This window comes from Mandrillus leucophaeus, unplaced genomic scaffold (assembly GCF_000951045.1).
Source record: "Mandrillus leucophaeus isolate KB7577 unplaced genomic scaffold, Mleu.le_1.0 Scaffold248, whole genome shotgun sequence".
Classification (NCBI taxonomy): Eukaryota; Metazoa; Chordata; class Mammalia; order Primates; family Cercopithecidae; genus Mandrillus; species Mandrillus leucophaeus.
In genome coordinates, this window is record NW_012102565.1 from 1,933,952 (window position 1) to 1,945,059 (window position 11,108).

Genomic DNA, 11,108 nt, shown 5'->3' on the forward strand with positions numbered 1-11,108 from the left:
CTGCTGTGCCTGCCAGCTCGGCCCTGGCTCTGGGTTGATCCCTCAACCCAGAGAGTGTTCAGAGCTGGTGTGGCCTTCTGGCCTCAGCCTGCTTTGGGGTCCTGTCTGCCCTGAAGCCCTGGGGGCCTGAGAGGGTGTGGCAGGGAGGACAGGGCCCAAGGCTCTCCATGGCCGTCCACTCCCCATGGTGCTGCATTCCTTTGCTCCCTCAGAGTCCTCTGTCCCATCCTGCAGTTCTCCTTCCCGGCTTTCAGGGGGTGACCGGGTGCTCACGAAAGGACCCTCTTCCCCAGAGCACAGCTTCCTGTCCTACTGTGTCTGAACAGGTCAGAGTGTGGGGAGAGGGGAGGCAGCCTGGATGGTGTGACCACCAAGGCCAATGGCTCTGCAGACCCCCAGGAGCACTGCAATCCTGCACCAGCTGCTCCCTGGACATGGCCACAAAATGTCTTGGGGGCACCTGAAATCCTCTGTCCTGAGGGGAACACATGTGTCTCCTCACTACCTGTCCCCTGGTCACCTCAGTTTACGGTGTCCCCATCCCCACCACGGGGAACCCCAGCCTCAAGTTTATACATGGGTGGCTGTCCATGGTCCTGCCTTGCACTCCCCTTTCTGTCTGATTTGCAGCTCCGCCCATTGTTGAAGCCTCTGTACTGTGTGGCCTTCTCCGTGCCTGTGGGCAGGGGTGACAAGGAGCAGAGCCACCTCCCACCCTGCCATTTCATGGCCTAGGGTCCTAGAGGACCCCCTGACTTCCCAGGTAGAGGGACCATGGGCCAAGAGGCTGAGAATCTGCATGGAGTTGAGGCAGGTGGATGGAGAAGGCAGGAAGGATGTCTGAGGAAGGAGGAAAGTGTCTGGGAAAAGTTAAACAAGGAAAACTGAGCTGGGGAAACAGGCCAGGAGGGCAGTGGAGGCCTGGGCATCAGTGAAGAGTCGCCTGATCTTCTGGGCGGGGCCAAGAGCAGCTCCCGTCACAGCATCCTGTAGGCCAGGCCTCAGTCTTTGCTGGGGCCGGGCTCCTCAGACACACATGGGGCGTGGGCTCATTTGGCGGGGTGGAGAAAGGGCTGTCCCTCTTCGTATCTTGTGAGGTTCTGTCGTCACATCATCCTATGTGGGTGTTCCCTTTTATCTGCTCATGGGACCTCTGTGTTCAGGGATGGGGTGTGCATGTGTGCATGTGTGTACGTGTGTGTGTGTGTGTGTGAACATGTGTGCATGTGTGCGTGTGAAAGCATGGGGGCATGTCAGTGTGTGTGGTGCATGTGTGAGGGTAAGTGCATGTGTGTGTGCATGTGAGTGTGTGACTGTGCATGCGTGGTGGGCACACGTATAAGGATGTATGTTTATACCCATGTGTAGAGTGTGTACAGGTGTTCAACGGTTGTGCGAGTGTGTGTACTGGGTGTGTGCATGTGGTGTGTGCACACACGTGTGGTGGGGGCACAGATGTCCCTCCTGAGCTTGCCTCCCACCCAGGCAGTATCCATGGACATGTTGTTGTCCTCATCTGCCCTGGCCTTTGGGGGCTGCTCTCTTCTCCCCTGCCCTGTCTCTCCCTGCTCCTTCCTTGCCTGAGGCTTGGCTGAGGCCTGCCCAGCCCACCTCTCCATGCCATGCTGCCAGCCCGCATCCCGCACTCAGGGCAGAGGACGTCTGAAAGCTGAACGCTCCCCAGCTCTGCCTCCCATGCCCCTGTCCCCATCCCCACTGGGGAGGAGGGGCACCATGGTCCCCTCCTTCCCTGAACTAGCCTATCCCCTCTTCACCCGTCCCCTTTTGCAGGAAAGGCAAGTTTTACAAACCCTTATCTTTTGATATTTAAAGGAGTCTAGATCTTGCTACTCAAATGCTTGTTTCTCTCAATACTAGAAAAGCAGAAGCCTGAACATCCTCCATATGCTCTGTGTTTGCCTGGGTCAGCGAGGGTAGAAATCCTTAGGCGTTCTCTGGGAGGACAGGCATGGGTAACAGGAGTGATCAGAAATAATTGCATCAATCAATATAGCAAAAGAGTATATTATATTTATGCATAGAGCTGTACGTGCCAGATTCTGACTTATTTCAAGCTGTTAGGCTTTACTGAGACTACTTTCAAGAGGAGAACAAAAACTATAAATCATTTTCAGGCTATTTATCCATGACAAGTCTTATCAATCCCCAAATTTGGAAGTTAAAATCGTGGCATAATAAGAACAACTCCACGTCAAAAGGACTTCCTACTTGTGGTTGTCCTGATATGAACCCCGTCCTTCCTCAGTGGATAGGGGAGTGGCGGCTGTCACGGAGCTTGGGGAGGGTGTGTGTGGAGAAGGGCCTGCTCCGTGGGGTGGGGAGTCCTAAAGAGCCCACCCCACAGTGTGAGTGACCCAGAGCCGCATGCCCCTGACACTGGCTGGCATATGCCTTGGGGAGTGCTTCCTTGGTGAAGGAAGCAGCATGTTGATTTACATTCCAGGTCAGACCATGTCCCCATCTTTCCCACCATTAGGAACCCTAACAAACGAGTGTGACCTCCCACCCCTGTTTGAGAGGTGCTTCCGGGCCTCCCTCGACTCACTCCGTGGTTCCACTCCACAGCAGAGCCACCCAGAGACTCCATGGCTGTGGGGAGATTTGAAAAGAAATCAGCCATGTTAATCTGAGCTCAAGAAAAATAACCCAAACCTTTTTCTGAAATATGCTTTTATCCTCCCAGTTCTATGTCTGTCATAAAGGCACAACAGACACTCAGCACATGTAACTCTTCGGGAATGGGAACCAATATGTTGTCTGAGAGGGTTTTCTTTCCTGCTTGAAGATTCTAGCATGTAGTGTGTGTGTGTGTGTGTGTGTGTGTGTGTGTGTGTGTTTTTTTTTCCCTTGGGAGCTCTGTATTTAAGGTTGGATGAGCTGAGGCAATTTTTCTGGAGAGCAGATTATGTTTTCTATTAGTCCAGGCTGGTTTTGAGGACGAGGTGAGCGAGAGGGTTGTCCAGGCCCTGCTGCATTCTGAGGGCAGTTCGGGGACTTGTACAGCAGGGTTGTGTGGTGTCCCTGGTGGCCCAGACTGTCCTGGCTAGGCTAGCAGAGGTGGATCAGTCTCATTGCCACAGATGCCCACAGCTAGATGCCTGGTTCATGCTTGCTATTGGACCCTGTGCTTGGTCGGTCAGCTCAGGCACTAGGTCCCCCTGTGGCTGAGGCTTTGCTAAGCAAGTCATTATGTGTTTTCTTAGGGACTTCTGAGCTGGTCTCAGTGGGGAACTTGTATGTCCTTAGTAAGTTGAGCCCACTGAACTTCTGAAACACCTCTCGAATTTGTTCCAGAAGAAGAAAGAAAAAAATGGAATAAGGGCAATGTTTGAAGAGATAATAACTGAGAAATTTCCAGAATGTGTGAAAGATGCCTGCCCATAGACTCAAGAGATCAGTAAATTCCAAGAAGAACTGAAAATGGAACCCAGCTTGAGGAACCCATGGCTCAGAAGGTGGGGTCCAGGCCCACCCGCCCCACAGCCCACGTGCTGAGTCTGAGATGCATGTGGAGCTCCCAGCAGTGATGCTAGAGTACAGTCTGTACTGGAGGGTAACACATTTGGGGTATCTGGCATTCAGAAGACTACTGAGATGTAGCAGGGGTGAGGCCCCCTGTGGAGGCACAGATGAGAGAGAGGTAGGCCTTGGATCAAGCCCTGTAGGGTTCTGGCATTTGAAGGTGGAAAAGAGGAGGACAGGGTGGCAAAGTGCAGGTGGAGGAGGCCCAGAGGGGATGGATCCCTGGAACCCAGAGCAGTTTCAGCTGCTGAAGCGCCAACAGCATCTGCTTCTGCCCAGAGGCCAGGTAAGGTGAGGAGGAAGACATCTATTGAATTCAGCAACACCGAGGTCCCTTTTGGCAGTGCCATTTCTTACAGACATAACAACTCTAAGTGATTCCTTTTCTTTTGGAGATTTATTACAGCATGTGTTATTTTATTTGCAATTTTCTTCTCTATTATGCCTGGGAGCAGTTATTAAAGTGCAGCTCTTCAGAAAAGGTTGAGAATCAGCCTACATTAGCGTTTCCGTAAGATCGCCCTCTCCGAGGCTTATACAGGAGACCATGAGGGCTGTTTGACCCTGGCTGCCCCTCTTTGCACTTGTGAGTCATGGCACATTGAGGCCCTGAGGGCATGAGGCACGGAGTCTGTGGGGGAAGTGGGACACACTGGGGCCACTGTCCACTCTGCTATTTGGTGATTGGGTTGAGCTGGGCTGCAGTGTGAGTAAAAATAATTTTCTCTCTGGACTACCCCAATCTGTAGGCATGATTCTCCAGGGATTTCCACTGAAAACCTGTCTTTGTGTTCTCAACACAGAGAAATTGAAAACATGATTTCTTTCCATTTTAAAGGTCTTAAACTGTTCTTATTAATGTTCCGTCGCCCATAGCCTCAGAATGTGGGGAGAGACTGGCCGTGTTTAAGGGTCCTGAAATCTAGTTTGTCAACCACTGGGCACTGCTTTTTCTGCCTTAAACAGCGGCCCCTCCTGGCCTGCCGGTCTGGAGCCATGCTCAGGTCACCACATGCCCTCAAGCCTGCATGCTCATCTGCACTTCCTCCAGGGCTTCAACACCTACCGCCTCTTGTTCTTACAGCCCTTCGGGTCTGTCTTCTTGGCACCTGCAGCCAGGAGAAACCCTGTCCATCTTAGAGATCTTCCTTAGCTCTTTAGCCCCAGCCCGTGCAGCCTCGTGGCCTCAGCATGCAGCATGTTTCCAGGGTGAGCAGCCCTGCGCTCTGCAGCCCCGTATGCATCGCTGCACTCGGCATCATGTGACTTCCAAAAGCTCTGCCCTGGTTCTGCCCCCAGCAGCGGCCTCTGCCTGGGGAAAGGCAGCCACCTCTTACCTCTGGGACTTCCTCCTGATTTTAGCCAGAGTCTTTGCTGCCTTCATAGCTCATGGAAGCCCCTAAGTCATTGATGACTGTAATTTACTCTGTTGCTCCAGCTGCTCTCAGTGGAAGCATTTCTGCCAATAACTGCTCCTTCCTAACAGGAATTGGAGGTCCACCTTTTTTTTTTTTTTTTTTTTTTTCCAGAGCGCTACTGAGATGTGGCCAGACCCTTTCCCTTAAAGAAGTTAGGTCTAGATCAATGCATTTACCACACATACTTTAATTATAAACCCCACACCCATCAATCCCGCAAGGCTAGCTTAATCATCTCCTTTTCACAGCTGCAATAACTGATAGGCAAATTGGTGGGTGCAGGTGTGGCCATGAGCCCAGCTTTCCACCACGCCACCTCCTGGGAGACAGAGAATGGAGGGGTGTCTCAGTGAGGGACAACACAAATACATAGAACAGACATTTTCATAAACTACTGGCCATACTGAAAGCTTTTAGGTCACTTTCTGGTCTTTATGCTACAAGGCCCTTGAAATGTGTCACTTTAATCACATAAGGACAGCAGTCTGATTACATCTATGATTTCCATTGTCCCCTGAAAATTCACAGTCGCTTCTGTTTTCCTTATGGGTGTGTAGATGGAACAAAAGCAATTTCTTTTCTTTTTTCCCCTGCATTAACCTGAGGATCATTGTTCACTAAGAAAAAATGTTTGCTTAATTAATGTCACTAAATTTTTTTTGTAGTCATCTCAATAGAAAATGTATCTGTGGAAATGTTTTCTTTTTATTATTGTTGCATTCTGAGATGGCTAATATCACTCTTGTTATTTTGGGTTGGTGAAGGGAAGAAGAATTCCTGGATGTTTATTTGGAAAGGTTGGGGAAATGCTGGAGGCAGCTCTTCATGGGCGTAAACATATTAACATCCGGGAGAGAGGACAGGATGTGGGGATGGTTGAGTTCCACAATCAGTTCAGTGAGACTACATTGCCATCTTTTGATTCTCCTTTATGTCAACTGACAATGAGAAATTGTTTGTTTAAATTGAGCATTGTTACTAAAAACAGTGAGACCCAGGCTTGTATTTGAGTCCTAAATTTGCCACTTTGCAAACCTTTGCTTTGTAGATGCAAACTCTAAATTCATTGCGTCGACTATTGATTCCCTATGGCATGAAGATGAAAATGAAAATCTTAAGACCTTCCCTTAAGCCATTCTGGTGAATTAAATAGATATTTGCCTGAAGTAAACACAAAATATAATCATTGTAATGATTGTTATTATTTTGTTTCACTTAGAGTTTATGTTAATCCTAGTTTTTTCCCTGTAACAAAACACACACACACACATACACACACACACACACTCACACACAAACAGAGAGAGAGAGAGAGAGAGAGAGAGAGAGAGAGACAAGAACAAGAGCAAGGGAACTGTCCAAAAGTTGCAGACCCCTGAAATCTGTCCTTGGCTTCAGTTGGGGGATCTCGGCCCCCTACATTGGTCACCTGCCAGCCTGGAGTAGGGGATGAGGGGATGACTCAGGTCTGCAGAGTGTTGCGGGCAGGACCGTGGCTGGTGTTCATGTTTCCGTACCGTCCAGAGAGCTCTTCCCGGCCAGGCCACTTAGGACCATGACACCTGAGGCAGGAAGTTGGGGTGCAGGGGGACCAGGACAAGGCAACTCAGCCTCTGACGGAGCCCACACTCTCAGGATGAACTCCTCAGCCAGGGAGAAAATGTTGCTTCCTGTTTAGGGCCCCCTGTTTCTATTTTCTACCTCCCAATTTCCGCCACTTTTGTAGGAGGTAATAAACCAAGTACCCTGAAGTGTCCCTCCCTAGAAGCAAACTGAACCATTAAAGAGTGACATTGGAGCAACCAGCTACACACAGGAGGCTAAATTCTTTCCTTCGGTATGAAATAGAATAGCTACCTCCGCTTTTGACAGCCTTAGTCAGAACAAGTCCTACCACTCCCTCCACCTAGGGCTGTGCTTTGAAGTGGCCACATCCTAAGCCTGTCACCTCAATGTTGTAGTTGGAACCTTGGGCTAGGGATTTTACACCAGCGCCCCCTCTAGGGGAAGAGTTACCCACTGTTGTCTGGGGCTTTGACCCATCCTAGAATTACCCTTGCAATATTAACTCAATGGATTTATAGGAGAGGTCAAACTTAAGATGAATAAGAATCCAGCCAGTTTTCCCAGACCAAGCCCCCAAATCTCATGGCAAATGAGTACTGATGAGGTGTGACTGGACTGGAGGATGACAGCTTCAGAGACCCTGGAGGGAACGCATCACCAGCAAGGTGGGAAGGCTGTGGGCCCTGAGCTGATAGCTTTCCATGGCTAAGATGGCCCCTGCTCCCCTAGCTTTCCTGTGGAGACCAGGCTCATCTCAAGTGTGGAGTGCTTTGGGGACACTGGAGGCTGTTGCTGGGACTCACATGTCTGCTCTCTGCTGGTGTCTCTGCTGTGTTGTTTCCTGAACTGTATCCTTTCTTAAAGGGAATTAAACTTGGTTTGGAGTGAAGGCTTTTCTTTGTCAGGAGTTTGAATGTCAACTCAGGATGATTCTAGGCAGGCAACCACACTTTGCCTTGTGTCTCTAACTGATATCTTGCTTGCCATCATTGAGAAACCTCTAACCTTCCAGTCAAAGACCTTCCCATCTCCCCCATCTCATCTGGCTCCTGGCCTGGCCGTCTTTCACTTCTGAGGAGGTGGAAGTGTGTATTCTAGAAGCACAGAGAGGCTGTGGCCATCTCAACGGAAACATTTGGAAATGTTTTCTGAGGCTTCGTCCTTTTACCTGGACTTTGAAGACAGGGTCACAAGGTGAGAGTGAGACCTGGCTGAGTTTTGGGGGTGCTCTGCCTGCATGGAAGTGTGCACCCCACTGTGGGAAGTGTGCTCAGGCCATTCTCTGACCAGGGGCCTCCCACTTTAAAGCATTTGGGATGGAAAATTGCCACGCTGCAGATTTTGAACAAGGCTGGCCTGGATTCAATTAGTCTGCGGAATAAATTGTATGTGAGTGTGAAATAGTACATTGAATAGGCACTTTTTTTTGAGATGGAGTTTCGCTCTTTTTGCCCAAGCTGGAGTGCAATGGTGTGATCGCGGCTCACCGCAACCTCCGCCTCCCCAGTTCAAGTGATTCTCCTGCCTCAGCCTCCCGAGTAGCTGGGATTACAAGCATGCGCCACCACACTCAGTTAATTTTGTATTTTTAGTAGAGATGGGGTTTCTCCATGTTGGTCAGGGTGGTCTTGAACTCCCAACCTCAGGTGATCCACCCGCCTCAGCCTCCCAAAGTGTTGGGATTACAGGCGTGAGCCACCATGCCCGGCCCTTGAATAGGCACTTTTGAAGCTTGTCTCTCCTACATGTTTTCAACAATTCACTTTTGTTTCGGTCAATTTAAATAACCAACAGAGAGAGGTTCTCTAAAGAAAATGGTGTTTATTCAGGAATAGGGCATTGCAATGGAATACACATGGCTTAATAAACTATGTTTATATTCAGGGAGGTAAAGGAAGACAAAGGTTTTTAAAGGAAAAATGAGGAGGATTACCGAATTGTTTTGAAATAATTATCGTAGCTACAAGGATCAATAATAAGGTGACATCAGATCTGAGGCTGGACACACAGTTGCTGGGCAGATGTCACTGCAAAAATAGTTTTTTGTATATTGTCGTGATGGACTTTGTGCAAGGTTGCGGTTTTTGCAGAGTCTTTTGTGATGGTTTTAACAGGTATACAAGCAGGAGAACCCTGTCTTCATAGCTTTCTCTGGCCCTATTTGTCAGTTTTTTTTTTTTTTTTTTTTTTTAAAATACAAGTGGCTCAATTTTAATTCTGACACCTTTCACAGTTCTCGTATAGTGGGTGCTCTTTGACTGGCTTGAGAATGGACAGTTTCACCCCACGCCTAAATCAACAGTTATGGTTTGATGCCTTGGGTCTTATTTGCAATTGCTACTTCACAGTTCACACCATGGAGCTGAATAGGGAGGGTGCCATACCTCTTCTTTTCTCCTCAGTCATCTCATGAAGTTACTTTCATAAATCATAATTTCTCATTTATCTTCTTTGTTCCTCTGTCAGCACCCAAAGGAAGAGAAAGTGTCGCAGGATTTACTGGGTTAACATTTGGTGCTCCTGTGTTCTCATGATTTCCTCTGAGACGAAATCTCTAACTTACTAAAAACAAATTAGAGAGACTTCCTAGTAAAGAGGGTGTAATGAACCCAGTTCTTAGAACCTCCCTCCCTCAATTCCTGATGGAATTATTAAACAGTAGAAACACTAGCAAAATTTCCATTATCAAATAAAGAGGTGTAAACTCATGCCATAGCATTCAAGAATGGTAGCCGAGGAAAGAAATAGAAGATTTTCAGACAGCATCTAACTCCTTCACAGCTCCTCAGAGGCCATACGGGGAAGAGAAGCAGCAGCCACACAATCCTAGCAGTTCTCACGTATGTTCTCTGATCACGGGAGAAGTGGACATGGGGAAGGTTCAAGTGTGGGAGCTCTTACCTACCCCTGTGGAGTCTCAAGATCTCCGCAAAGGCAAGGAAATTACTAGGTTTTGACATTTTCTGGGACTGCACACTGAGTTAAGGAAAATGCCCAAACTGATATATCCACCATGAAGCTGATACTGTCCTGAGTAATAGAGTGGCATTTAGTGCAATTTCACTGAAGACAGCAGAACTCAGAAAATCCAATAAAGCCTAACAGAACAAGACAGAAGGGCAATTTTAGAGCTTATAATATCAAGTGAGTATCAAAAAACAGCACCCTTATATAACTAAAAATATACACTAGGAACAGACTACATCTGGCTAAAATTTAATCAACTCTTCTAGAGGAAAGGCTTGAAATTACTGCGAACACATAGGTGTTGTAGAGAGACATGAAAGCACTTTGAAAAAACAAAACAGATTTGGTAAGTAGATATAGATGATCCAATATAAATAAAATTTAAAATGTATGAACCTGAATTAGAAAACCCAATCAATGAATAGAAAGTGTTTTCAAAGTGTAATAGAAAAAAAAATCATGAAATTAGGGAAACCTGAATATAGATTTATATTGAATTTATATTGAAACCTGAATATAGATTTATAGTTGTACATCTTCAATCTATAAGATGAACCTGAATATAAATGTATATGTGAGTGTGAAATAGTACATTGAATAGGCACTTTTGAAACTTGTCTCTTCTATATGTTTCCAACAATTTACTTTGGGTTTGGTCAACTTAAATAACCAACAGAGAAAGGTTCTCTAAAGAAAATGGTGTTCATTCAGGAATAGGGCATTGCAATGGAATACACATGGCTTAATAAACCATGTGTGCATTCAGGGAGGTAAAGGAAGACATAGGTTTTTAAAAGAAAAATGAGAGGGATTACTGAATTGTTTTGAAATAATTATCCTAGGCTACAAGGATCGATAAAAAGGTGACACCAGATCTGAATATGTATAAATCTATATTCAGGTTCATCTTACAGATTGATGATATACAACTAGGAAATACCCTAGAAAAAATTATTAAATGGTTGTATTATTAAGATAACATTATTTTTAAAAAAAAATTATTAAACTTTAAGGGAAAAAAAGTCTTTAGGTTTTGAGGAAAAAAATGCAACATACGTAGAGAAAAAAATCAGGCTGACCACATATTTCTTAGTAATATTCAATGTGAAAAGATAATTGAGCAAATATCTGGGGCAATTAAACTGCTACCTTTAAATGTTAAACCCAGTAAAATTGTTATTATCTATAAAAGCAATAGAAATACAGGACCAATGAGTGCTTTCTTAAAAAGCAAGTCCTGTGAAGCAAAGCAGTGGACTCCAAGGTGAGTGAAAAGGCAGAAGTGGATGAGCTGGGACTATGCTCAGGGCTGGAGGTGAGTGACCAGTGGCCAGGGAAGGAAGGCAGATGCAGGAACCTTATACCCAGCCAATGTTTCTTTCAAATACTAGGGCCATAGGCAGACATTCTCAAGTGAGCAAATCTCAGAGAAGAGATCACTCGTGTACCTTTCCTAAAAAAAGGTACCATGAAATCCAGCAACATAAGATAAATAAAAATGTAGAACAGATGAATAAAAATGAATAAAATGAAAAGTAAAAATGAGTGAAAGATGAACAAAAATGTAGATGAATAAGAATACAAAAATGAACAAAATAACTGGAAGAGTATATT